This window comes from Rattus norvegicus, chromosome 15 (genome assembly GCF_021556685.1).
Source record: "Rattus norvegicus strain SHRSP/BbbUtx chromosome 15, alternate assembly SHRSP_T2T, whole genome shotgun sequence".
Classification (NCBI taxonomy): domain Eukaryota; kingdom Metazoa; phylum Chordata; class Mammalia; order Rodentia; family Muridae; genus Rattus; species Rattus norvegicus.
This window is the reverse complement of record NC_141548.1, coordinates 83,653,663-83,664,243: the sequence shown is the minus strand read 5'-3', so window position 1 is coordinate 83,664,243 and position 10,581 is coordinate 83,653,663.

Genomic DNA, 10,581 nt, shown 5'->3' with positions numbered 1-10,581 from the left:
GGGTCTCAAGCCCCTTTTAAGGGGTCTCGAGCCCCTTCAAGCTCTTCCAGTACTTTCTCTGATTCCTTCAACGGGGGTCCTATTTTCAGTTCAGTGGTTTGCTGCTTGAACCCCATTTTTAATAGGGTTATTTGTCTCCCTGCGGTCTAACTTCTTGAGTTCTTTGTATATTTTGGATATAAGGCCTCTATCTGTTGTAGGATTTGTAAAGATCTTTTCCCAATCTGTTGGTTGCCATTTTGTCCTAACCACAGTGTCCTTTGCCTTACAGAAGCTTTGCAGTTTTATGAGATCCCATTTGTCGATTCTTGCTCTTAGAGCATAAGCCATTGGTGTTTTGTTCAGGAAATTTTTTCCAGTGCCCATGTGTTCCAGATGCTTCCCTAGTTTTTCTTCTATTAGTTTGAGTGTATCAGGTTTGATGTGGAGGTCCTTGATCCACTTGGACTTAAGCTTTGTACAGGGTGATAAGCATGGACCGATTTGCATTCTTCTACATGTTGACCTCCAGTTGAACCAGCACCATTTGCTGAAAATGCTATCTTTTTTCCATTGAATGGTTTTGGCTCCTTTGTCAAAAAACAAGTGCCCATAGGTGTGTGGGTTCATTTCTGGGTCTTCAATTCTGTTCCAATATCTGTCTGTCTCTGTACCACTATCATGTAGTTTTTATCACTATTGCTCTGTAATATTGCATGAGTTCAGAGATAGTGATTCCCCCTGAAGTCCTTTTATTGTTGAGGATAGCTTTAGCTATCCTGGGTTTTTTGTTATTCCAGATGAATTTGCAAATTGTTCTGTCTAACTCTTTGAAGAATTGGATTGGTATTTTGATGGGGATTGCATTGAATCTGTAGATTGCTTTTGGTAAAATGGCCATTTTTACTATATTAATCCTGCCAATCCATGAGCATGGGAGATCTTTCCATCTTCTGAGGTCTTCTTCAATGTCTTTCTTCAGAGTCTTGAAGTTCTTATTGTACAGATCTTTTACTTGCTTGGTTAAAGTCACACCGAGGTACTTTATATTGTTTGGGTCTATTATGAAAGGTGTCATTTCCCTAATTTCTTTCTCAGCTTGTTTCTCTTTTGTGTAGAGGAAGGCAACTGATTTATTTGAGTTAATTTTATACCCAACCACTTTGCTGAAGTTGTTTATTAGCTTTAGTAGTTCTCTGGTGGAATTTTTGGGATCACTTATATATACTATCATATCATCTGCAAATAGTGATATTTTGACTTCTTCTTTTCCAATCTGTATCCCCTTGATTTCCTTTTGTTGTCTGATTGCTCTGACTAGAACTTCAAGAACTATATTGAATAAGTAGGGAGAGAGTGGGCAGCCTTGTCTAGTCCCTGATTTTAGTGGGATTGCTTCAAGTTTCTCTCCATTTAGTTTAATGTTAGCAAGTGGTTTGCTGCATATGGCTTTTACTATGTTTAGGTATGGGCCTTGAATTCCTATTCTTTCCAGGACTTTTATCATGAAGGGGTATTGAATTTTGTCAAATGCTTTCTCAGCATCTAATGAAATGATCATGTGGTTTCGTTCTTTCAGTTTGTTTATATAATGGATCACGTTGATGGTTTTCCGTATATTAAACCATCCCTGCATGCCTGGTATAAAGCCTACTTGATCATGGTGGATCATTGTTTTGATGTGTTCTTGGATTCTGTTTGCCAGAATTTTATTGAGTATTTTTGCGTCGATATTCATAAGGGAAATTGGTCTGAAGTTCTCTTTCTTTGTTGTGTCTTTGTGTGGTTTAGGTATAAGAGTAATTGTGGCTTCATAGAAGGAATTCGGTAGTGCTCCATCTGTTTCAATTTTGTGGAATAGTTTGGATAATATTGGTATGAGGTCTTCTATGAAAGTCTGATAGAATTCTGCACTAAACCAGTCTGGACCTGGGCTCTTTTTGGTTGGGAGACCTTTAATGACTACTTCTATTTCCTTAGGAGTTATGGGGTTGTTTAACTGGTTTATCTGTTCCTGATTTAACTTCGGTACTTGATATCTGTCTAGAAAATTGTCCATTTCCTGCAGATTTTCAAGTTTTGTTGAATATAGGCTTTTATAGTAAGATCTGATGATTTTTTGAATTTCCTCTGAATCTGTAGTTATGTCTCCCTTTTCATTTCTGATTTTGTTAATTTGGAAACACTCTCTGTGTCCTCTTGTTAGTCTGGCTAAGGGTTTATCTATCTTGTTGATTTTCACAAAGAACCAACTTTTGGTTCTGTTGATTGTTTCTATGGTCCTTTTTGTTTCTACTTGGTTGATTTCAGCTCTGAGTTTGACTATTTCCTGCCTTCTACTCCTCCTGGGTGTATTTGCTTCTTTTTGTTCTAGAGCTTTTGGGTGTGCTGTCAAGGTGGTGACATATGCTCTCTCCTGTTTCTTTCTGCAGGCACTCAGCACTATGAGTTTTCCTCTTAGCACAGCTTTCATTGTGTCCCGTAAGTTTGGGCATGTTGTACCTTCATTTTCATTAAATTCTAAGAAGTCTTTAATTTCTTTCTTTATTTCTTCCTTGACCAGGTTATCATTGAGTAGAGCATTGTTCAACTTCCACGTATTTGTGGGCATTCTTCCCTTATTGTTATTGAAGACCAGCTTTAGGCTGTGGTTGTCTGCTAGCACGCATGGGATTATTTCTATCTTTCTGTACCTGTTCAGGCCCATTTTTTGACCAGTTATATGGTCAATTTTGGAGTAAGTACCATGAGGAGCTGAGAAGAAGGTATATCCTTTTGCTTTAGGATAGAATGTTATATAAATATCTGTTAAGTCTATTTGGTTCATGACTTCTCTTAGTCTGTCTACGTCTCTGTTTAATTTCTGTTTCCATGATCTGTCCATTGATGAGAGTGGGGTGTTGAAATCTCCTACTATTATTGTATGAGGTGCAATGTGTGTTTTGAGCATTAGTAAGGTTTCTTTTACGTGTGTAGGTGCCCTTGTATTTGGGGCATAGATATTTAGGATTGAGAGATCATCTTGGTGGATTTTTCCTTTGATGAATATGAAGTGTCCTTCCTCATCTTTTTTGATGAATTTTAGTTGAAAATTGATTTTATTTGATATTAGAATGGCTACTCCAGCTTGTTTCTCCCGACCATTTGCTTGGAAAGTTGTTTTCCAGCCTTTCACTCTGAGGTAGTGTCTGTCTTTGTCTCTGAGGTGTGTTTCCTGTAGGCAGCAGAATGCAGGGTCCTCGTTGCATATCCAGTTTGTTAATCCATGTCTTTTTATTGGAGAGTTGAGACCATTGATGTTGGGAGATATTAAGGAATGGTGATTATTGCTTCCTGTTATATTCATATTTGGATGTGAGGTCATGTTTGTGTGCTTTTCTTCTCTTTGTTTTGTTGCCAAGATGATTAGTTTCTTGCATTTTCTATGGTGTAGCTTGCCTCCTTATGTTGGGCTTTACCATTTATTATCCTTTGTAGTGCTGGATTTGTAGAAAGATATTGTGTTAATTTGGTTTTGTCATGGAATATCTTGGTTTCTCCATCTATGTTAATTGAGAGTTTTGCAGGATACAGTTACCTGGGCTGGCATTTGTATTCTCAACATAATTCTTTAGAAATTTAATTACATACTTGGAATAAAATTGATAAATATCTGGTTTATGTTTACAGATAAGGAGGCCTGAAACAATGAGGCTGTTTTTTTTCTCAGACTGGGACTTTAAGCACTATGAACCAGAATGATCCTTTCTTCCTTTATATCTTAATAATCTCTGGTGTTCTGTTATAGTAATGTGATACAAACTAATGCCAGTAATACTCGCTGTTGTATCAGATACTTTTGAAAAAGATGTCAGTAGGAATGTTAGAAGGGTCCTCTGTATCTTGAGCCTCTGCCTTCCCCTAGAGTATGATATCTGTGTAAGAGACTCTCACACTTTCTCAGCTCAGCATATCCTTGATACTTCTGTATTGTCTTCACAGTTTTTCTAAGCTTCAAGACTTACTGACTAGTGTTGTTAAGCAGCTGTGGAAACTTAGGAAGTATGTATAGTTTACCAATTGAATATCTATTTGGGAAACAAAAACTTTAGCACTTTAAAAGAAAAATCATTTTTTTAATACCAAAATTGTATCCCAGTGAGGATACATGTGCCCACTTGAGAATCATGTAATGTTGTAAACATGAAGACCAGGTAAGATACACATAACTTAGTTTGCTATTCAGTACTGATTTTCCCCAGCAACCACAAAGATAAGAAACTCTGGGTAAGGAGAAAGTCATCTAATGTTGAAATCGTAGACTATCATCAGCTCATAGTTTATGTAATCTGCATAAAACCCAACCATCAATAGGTTAAGTTATTTTAGCTTTATAATTGGGAAAAATTGCAGTCTTAATTCATTTTTTAAACTTATTTTATCTGTGTACCTTCATGAGTATGTGTGTGCTTTCATGCGTGCATAAATGTGTGTGCACATGAATATCTATTTGGGAAACAAGAACTTTAAAAGAAAAATCATTTTGTTAATACCAAAATTGTATTTCAGTGAAGATACATGTGCCCACTTCAGAATCACGTAATGTTGTAAACGTGAAGATCAGGTAAGATACATATGTATGTTCATGCATGTGTGTGCATATGTGAGAGTGTGTGTGTGTGTGTGTGTGTGTGTGTGTGTGCCCATGGATGTCAGGAGCAGGAAATTGTTCTTGGAGCCAGAATTACAAGAATTACATGTGTTTTGTGAGCCATCTAATGTAGATGTTTGGATCTGAAATTTGCTCTTCTGATGGAGCCATAAGTACTTATAACTACTGAGCCATTTCTCCAGCACCCAATACTTGAAATTTTTTAATTTTCCCCAGACACAGATCTTTCTCTCTCTTTCTCTCTCTGTCTCTGTCTCTGTCTCTGTCTCTGTCTCTCTCTCTCTCTCTGTCTCTCTCTGTCTCTCTCTGTCTCTCTCTGTCTCTCTCTCTCTCTCTCTCTCTCTCTCTCTCTCTCTCTCTCTCTCTCTCTCTCTCTCTCTCTCGGTGCTGGACAATGGTAGGAAGTATAGCATCCACTCAGCCCTACAGGCTCAAGGCTAAATAGCCATGTTCAGTAATGCGCTGTTTCTAAGATAGGATGTTTGTGGGAGACTAGCTTGTTTGAAGCATTTTTGACAAAAAAGGCATTCAGGCTATGATGGGTTTATGGAGTCATAGTCCCATTGCAAGTCAAGGAACTTCCATTTATAGTTGCAATGTTTCCTTGGAAAGTCTGTAGCACTCCAGGATAGGCCTGAATTTGTTACAGCTCCATGGAGTTCCTGTGCAGTTCAGGAACTTCAGTTTTTGAGCCAATTGGACGATAGACTCTGAACAGAGGATCATTCATGGATGATATCTGTGATCTCATGGAAGTGCTTCACCTCACTTTTTTTTTATTTTGTTTTAAAGCTTTGAAAACATAGCTACATAGATTGTCTCCTGACTGACATACTTTGCTATGATACAATCTTGGATTGCTTATCTCTTTCCTTGAGAATATGATGTTACACCTCATTGGATCTATGGACAGACCCGTGAAGCCAAAGTTCACGAGTTTGATGGATCCTTTTAGAGTTCAGCAGTTCTCCACCTTAACCTTCATTTCTCTGAAGAATGGCTATATTTGAAGTTATAGGCCTGTACTCTTCTCAGCTATTTCTCAGAAGACAGAGAGGGCTAGCTGTGATAGAGCCACACTCCATACACTTTTGAACTCATCTCCAGAGGTGTGTTCACCAATGCTGGCACCAAGGAAGGGCTACACTGTCAAGGGACTTTACACGTCTTTACATCTGCTGTTTCCACCACACCACTCTCCTGAGAACTTTTCTTTTAAACGCACATCTCAAAGTTAATTAGACCTTCCTTTCCTTAGAGGCCTGCTTTTATCCTAATTGAGCAACTAGACTTTTATAATTTAACACTCACTCGTGATGGCATCAATTTACCTCATTTAAGGAATGTTCCCCATGAGGTTTGTTCCTATTATTTCCCTTCTCTTTAAACATTTGTCAATCAAAAGAAAAAATATATCTTTACATAGCAATAACTGAGATTAGTGAAGTCATACTTTTATCTTATTTTAAGCATTCTCTTCTCTAGCTGAGACCTCTGTCACTCTGACCTTCAAACTGCAGAGACTGGAAAATAAAGTTCAGTCTTAGGCCTGAGGAATTGAGAGAAAAGCTTTAGAATCAAGGATTACCTCTGCTACTTTCTCCTTAATTCTTAGCATTTCATCTTTCAGAAGCACAATTTGAAAATCAAATTGAAGAAACAGTATGAAACTAACAGTTGAATATTTTTCAAAGATAGGAGACAAAGCTGTGTGTCATCTGTAACTACTAACCAAAGCATGGGTTTGGACAAGGGTTTTTCAACTTCGCCGTTGTCAGCATTTTGGTCTAAGTAATTGTTCGTGGTGAGTGCCGTTATACACAGTAGCATGTTTACAAGTATCTTAACATGCTCCTCCAGAAGTGGTAACCAAAGTGCCCCTAGGCACTGTCAAGTATTTCCTGGAGGTAAGCGGGATGTAAAATAGTCCCAAGTTGAAAGTCATTGAATTAAGGGATGTAAAATATCCCCAAGTTGAAAGTCATTGAATTAAACAGAAGGAAGAAAAGATTAGAAAGGATTGAAACAAGTTAACTAGCGTTTCCCCCAATCAAAGCATTCCCTAGAATGCTCACAGTTATAAAATTTTAATTCTTCATTGTTCCTTTGTTGAGTCTCTTTGTACTTGTACTGCAGGCCTTTTACAGTGGCATTTCCGTTGTGTACCCAAGGGAGCAGACACCACCTTACCAAGTCTATCTCCTTCACAGAGACAGCCCTCATGCAGTGTCTGGTGTGTGAATAATGGTGGAGTACTTGGGTCCTACACCTCAGCTGGGAGCACTCTTTAAGGCTTTCACTGAATGCCCTGGGTTTTGACTTGTCCCTTGGGACAGGTTTGTAGCGGCTCATTTCTTTATAAGCACTGCTCCCTAGAGTCACCCCAATAAACTCCTTGTGTAGAAGTCTGCTACAGAGTCCATTTCTAGCACTCACATCCAGCAACTCATACCTTAAATGTTTTATTGTAACAACACAAATTCTAGTGCTATTTCTCCAGGCTTTTGATGTCGGGAAAATGCCTTCTTTTTGATTCCAGCTGCACTTATCAGAGTTCTTCCAGCCTTTATGCATTAACTGTATCTGAGAGTTTGAGTTCACTTTGTTTGAATGGAGTGAAAAGGCACTCATAAATACTGTGAACGGAATGGAATATAGTTGGATTTAAAAACTTTTATATTTGTGTTGTCATGTCTGTTTGAAGAGCAAGCTTAAATGTATGTGCTGACTTTTACTCCTGTCCAGAACATTCACCTTAGAAAGAGCCATTTTCTATATATAATTTCAGTATTGCTTAATTGAGCTACAAGCTGGTTATATATAAAATGGGCTGGAAAGAAACATCATTAAGGGTAATGCCTCTCTGCATGGACAAAAATCATCATGCAAGAGGTAGGCCACAAATGGAAGTCAGTCGCACTGTAGCTATCTGCATCAGTGCGCTTGACAATACAACAGGGTAATATACTAGGTTACGTTGGTAGAGGCATCAAAACTTGTTGACTTAACAACTGGAAGATGAAGAAACTCAGAGTTTCCTGGACATACTTCTTGGTGATAGCCAATATTCCAAACCAGACCCTCAGATCAATATTATTTCTGCTAAGCTACAGATTCAGTTGTGGTGATCAATTAGGAGTTATAATTTACTCACAAACCTTAGACTTTTGGTTACTTGAAAGTAGCATTGTTAGGGCTTAAATTTTAAATGATCAAATCCACCAAGATGAACTCTCAATCCTAAATATCTATGCCCCAAATACAAGGGCACCTACATACGTAAAAGAAACCTTACTAAAGCTCAAAACACACATTGCACCTCACACAATAATAGTGGGAGATTTCAACACCCCACTCTCATCAATGGACAGATCATGGAAACAGAAATTAAACAGTGATGTCGACAGACTAAGAGAAGTCATGAACCAAATAGACTTAACAGATATTTATATAACATTCTATCCTAAAGCAAAAGGATATACCTTCTTCTCAGCTCCTCATGGTACTTTCTCCAAAACTGACCATATAACTGGTCAAAAAATGGGCCTGAACAGGTACAGAAAGATAGAAATAATCCCATGCATGCTAGCAGACAACCACAGCCTAAAGCTGGTCTTCAATAACAATAAGGGAAGAATGCCCACATATACGTGGAAATTGAACAATACTCTACTCAATGATAAACTGGTCAAGGAAGAAATAAAGAAAGAAATTAAAGACTTCTTAGAATTTAATGAAAATGAAGGTACAACATGCCCAAACTTACGGGACACAATGAAAGCTGTGCTAAGAGGAAAACTCATAGCGCTGAGTGCCTGCAGAAAGAAACAGGAAAGAGCATATGTCAGCAGCTTGACAGCACACCTAAAAGCTCTAGAACAAAAAGAAGCAAATACACCCAGGAGGAGTAGAAGTCAGGAAATAATCAAACTCAGAGCTGAAATCAACCAAGTAGAAACAAAAAGGACCATAGAAAGAATCAACAGAACCAAAAGTTGGTTCTTTGAGAAAATCAACAAGATAGATAAACCCTTAGCCAGACTAACGAGAGGACACAGAGAGTGCGTCCAAATTAACAAAATCAGAAATGAAAAGGGAGACATAACTACAGATTCAGAGGAAATTCAAAAAATCATCAGATCTTACTATAAAAACCTATATTCAACAAAATTTGAAAATCTTCAGGAAATGGACAATTTCCTAGACAGATACCAGGTATCGAAGTTAAATCAGGAACAGATAAACCAGTTAAACAACCCCATAACTCCTAAGGAAATAGAAGCAGTCATTAAAGGTCTCCCAACCAAAAAGAGCCCAGGTCCAGACGGGTTTAGTGCAGAATTCTATCAGACCTTCATAGAAGACCTCATACCAATATTATCCAAACTATTCCACAAAATTGAAACAGATGGAGCACTACCGAATTCCTTCTACGAAGCCACAACTACTCTTATACCTAAACCACACAAAGACACAACAAAGAAAGAGAACTTCAGACCAATTTCCCTTATGAATATCGATGCAAAAATACTCAATAAAATTCTGGCAAACCGAATTCAAGAGCACATCAAAACAATCATCCACCATGATCAAGTAGGCTTCATCCCAGGCATGCAGGGATGGTTTAATATACGGAAAACCATCAACGTGATCCATTATATAAACAAACTGAAAGAACAAAACCACATGATCATTTCATTAGATGCTGAGAAAGCATTTGACAAAATTCAACACCCCTTCATGATAAAAGTCCTGGAAAGAATAGGAATTCAAGGCCCATACCTAAACATAGTAAAAGCCATATACAGCAAACCAGTTGCTAACATTAAACTAAATGGAGAGAAACTTGAAGCAATCCCACTAAAATCAGGGACTAGACAAGGCTGCCCACTCTCTCCCTACTTATTCAATATAGTTCTTGAAGTTCTAGCCAGAGCAATCAGACAACAAAAGGAGATCAAAGGGATACAGATCGGAAAAGAAGAGGTCAAAATATCACTATTTGCAGATGACATGATAGTATATATAAGTGATCCCAAAAGTTCCACCAGAGAACTACTAAAGCTGATAAACAACTTCAGCAAAGTGGCTGGGTATAAAATTAACTCAAATAAATCAGTTGCCTTCCTCTATACAAAAGAGAAACAAGCCGAGAAAGAAATTAGGGAAACGACACCCTTCATAATAGACCCAAATAATATAAAGTACCTCGGTGTGACTTTAACCAAGCAAGTAAAAGATCTGTACAATAAGAACTTCAAGACACTGAGGAAAGAAATTGAAGAAGACCTCAGAAGATGGAAAGATCTCCCATGCTCATGGATTGGCAGGATTAATATAGTAAAAATGGCCATTTTACCAAAAGCAATCTACAGATTCAATGCAATCCCCATCAAAATACCAATCCAATTCTTCAAAGAGTTAGACAGAACAATTTGCAAATTCATCTGGAATAACAAAAAACCCAGGATAGCTAAAGCTATCCTCAACAATAAGAGGACTTCAGGGGGAATCACTATCCCTGAACTCAAGCAGTATTACAGAGCAATAGTGATAAAAACTGCATGGTATTGGTACAGAGACAGACAGATAGACCAATGGAATAGAATTGAAGACCCAGAAATGAACCCACACACCTATGGTCACTTGATTTTTGACAAAGGAGCCAAAACCATCCAATGGAAAAAAGATAGCATTTTCAGCAAATGGTGCTGGTTCAACTGGAGGGCAACATGTAGAAGAATGCAGATCGATCCATGCTTATCACCCTGTACAAAGCTTAAGTCCAAGTGGATCAAGGACCTCCACATCAAACCAGACACACTCACACAAATAGAAGAAAAACTAGGGAAGCATCTGGAACACATGGGCACTGGAAAAAATTTCCTGAACAAAACACCAATGGCTTATGCTCTAAGATCAAGAATCGACAAATGGGATCTCATAAAACT